The sequence below is a fragment of the Pinus tabuliformis genome, chromosome 1_2, assembly GCF_031772625.1.
Source record: "Pinus tabuliformis cultivar Carrire ecotype Pingquan chromosome 1_2, CPIR1, whole genome shotgun sequence".
Taxonomy (NCBI): domain Eukaryota; kingdom Viridiplantae; phylum Streptophyta; class Pinopsida; order Pinales; family Pinaceae; genus Pinus; species Pinus tabuliformis.
In genome coordinates this window covers 479,125,245-479,128,492 of record NC_142298.1, presented here as the reverse complement: position 1 = coordinate 479,128,492, position 3,248 = coordinate 479,125,245, and positions in this window count along the sequence as shown.

Below are 3,248 nucleotides of genomic sequence, written 5' to 3'. Positions count from 1 at the left end.
TGTGTGAGTCTTTGTAACTTCAGCATTCTACAGAGTCATAGAACCACTCAATAAAAATGGCTCGAGGACACTTTTCTTGACAGTTTCAGTAACAAGGTTTTTGGTGAAGCCGACATGAGTTTGACATACTTTGCTAGAGGCTAGAAATCCTTCCAGCTCAAGGCCTAGTGAATCAAGTGGCAAGGTGTTGAAAGGATCAACGAGCTTAGTGAAAGGACACTGGGTGGAAAAGGAGCGAGAAATTCATATTATTTTTGATGATTCCATTTGTATCCATAGCCATTGATCAGGTACTCTAAAGTACAATTTTGGGTATTCTCCATTTTTCAGCTCATAGTGCGGTTGTTCCTCACTGTTTTGATCATTTATAGTGTGAATTTATGTTGCGAGTTTGATTGGCCACTTAATCATCAAGTTGCCCACTCTTTGCAAACCCTTTTCTATTAATGATTCCCTCCAATGCCTCATCATCTTGTCACAGATAAAGAAAAATGACAATATTCTAAGATATTAGTGCCAAACTGTATCCAAACTCTAGAAGTTAATTTTGTCTCAAAATTATTGAGGTGTTGGGGCATACCATATATAGATGTTGAAGATGTTGTATATTTACTGATGGTTGGGTTTGGATTCCATCTTGGGGTTTTGTATGAAAGGGGCAACATTCCGATAAAGAGACAAGGGGTGCCTCCATCTTAAGATGAGAACAGTAGTGAAAAAAATGGTCATTGTTAATGTTATTCCTAGAACTACAGGATGTTGGATATCCATGCCTATGGTTGGAGTAAAATGGGTTATTCTTGTCATCCCTTTATATAATGGAAGATGTTGTGATATTGTAACTTAAGGACTCAAAGCATCGATGACCCACAAGACAGATAATGGCATCAAAACCTTCAATTTCCTTGTTTTGATGGGTTGATTTTGTATATATGAATTCTTTGCTTCTAAGTTGTTGCCATAGAAAAATTGAACCTAATCATTGCTCCAGAGCCTACCATGAAGGCTTCATATTGTGTGTAGAAGAAGATAGTGCATAATTGATATAGAAGACTTTGGTATATAGTGATACAATTGAGGTTCACAATCTTTATTTTCCAGCTTTTAAGAAAAAATGGCTAAACATGAAAGAATATTAGAGTTATTGAAAATTCTAATCAGGTCCACTGCTAACAACACAGTTAAAATTAGCAAAGCCTCTCTTTCATACATTCAAACTTGCTTGCAAATACAAAAGACAAAATTGATTTTTTGCAGCTTGAATCATACAAGAGGAGTTACATAAATGTAGTCATGATTCTGAACTTGTCTTTGTTTAGGAAAATTCTCTGTTTGAGACACACTCGCATCAAAAACTAGAAATTTATCAGATCATTAAGCCCCTCTCAGGAGTAGTTGTACTTGCAGATGTAGAAATGTAGCTTGCACTTCCCAAGTCAGTCATCAAACCTTGGGAAGAGCTTGTCCATAAAAAGCATAGAACAAGTCTTTGATATGATAAGGAGGTTTCCTTTCACATTCCAAATTACTCAAAGCCCATCCAGTTTCAGAGTGTTGGATTCCTTCATGACAGTTTACCTTCACCTGTTTTAGATTATGCTCCTTCACATTTGCAGCCAAAAGTTGTTAAATTCCAACACTATGACCGAGCTAGCCATATGAAAGATCACTATTTTGATATTCATCCATGTAAGAACTGTCATTCTTCAAACAGATGCTTCAAAAACAAACATCCTGCAAGAACAAAGATTAATCTTGGATGGATTGCTTCTTGGAAATGGGCATCAACAGGAAAGAAGATATTTTAGTAATATGTCCGAACTTGTTCTAGAGTATTGAAGAATCTTGCAGTTGAGTTTGATCCATCATCTCACCTTGTATCTGACAGGGTGGAAGTGATGGTCATCTACAAGCTTCAAAGCCACATCAAGTGAGCCTAAGCTACAAATTCCATACTAGATTCAAAGTTGTAGCCATAGACAAAGATTCCCCTGAGCAAGACTTCAGTTGGTGATGCCTCCTCAAAGAATTGTGGACACTTCCTCTAACATAAGACTTTAGCTTCTTGCAAGTTTTGGAAGAACTCTAGGAATTGCATTAAGCATTCCAGAGTTGGTTGTCATCCTTAAACCACTATAGGTTGTAAACCTCCCTTTTCAGGTTGAAGGTCTCCCTCTCCAAAGCATTAGGGAAACTTCCTCTTGCAGAATATTTCAACTTCTTTCTAGACTTGGAAGAGTTCCAGGAACTTCACTAAATGTTCCAGTGTTGGTGGTCATCCTTAAACCACCCCCCTTTTTACCAACATTTCAGAGAGAACATTCAACCTAGTGCTGCCATACATGTTTTTGCACATTTTGTATTACAACTGTTGTTGGAATCATACATACCCCTTTCAGATTAAGGGGGGTAATGTTGCACACCTAATCATCTAAGGGTTGGTGTGGAAGCTCAACAACCAAAGGGAGTCCAAGGGACCACTTGGAATATGAAACCACGGGCCACTCCTATGTATTATAAATATGTATCATTGTGAATAAGATATGCAATCTCATGTTTATCATTCATATTCAGCCTCCACCATATATGTGTCTAACGACTTTATTAGTAGAAACATTATCTAGTATTTGATCACTGAAAGGAGTAGGAAACAAATCATGAACACAATAATTATTAAGGATTTTGTAATCCACACAAACCCTAATTTCATCTTAATCCTTCTTATCTTGAATCACAATAGGAATAGTCCACTCAACTTCATTAACAGGAAAGATGAGACCGACGTCTCACATCATATCAACTTTGTTCTTTACATTCTACTTTACTCTAGTATTTAGTCTGTAGGGCCAATGTTTAAGGTCTTGTATTTGGCTTCAGGAAAATATTCATTTCTCCTAAGTATTCTTTAATTCCTTTACGCTCTAAAACTAATGCAAGAAAAAGATCTTTATATTCTTTCAGCAGATCAAAAATTTCTTTTGTAGTTTGTTCGTCCCAATAATCACCAGTGGAAGCTATCTTAAGATTTTCTTCAGTTCCAATGTTATGTTTACTCAAATTCAATGGCTTCAAATATGGGGTATCTTTTATAGGATCATATTTCATGTTTCACTCTCCTTTGGATGCTTTGAAAGTAAAATGCCTCAACTCTTCTAGATTATCTTCATCAATATCTTGGTTAACTTTTCCACAAGCAACAACTTCATGAAACCCTGATTCATATAAGTGCTCAAAAATCCCCTAATCAG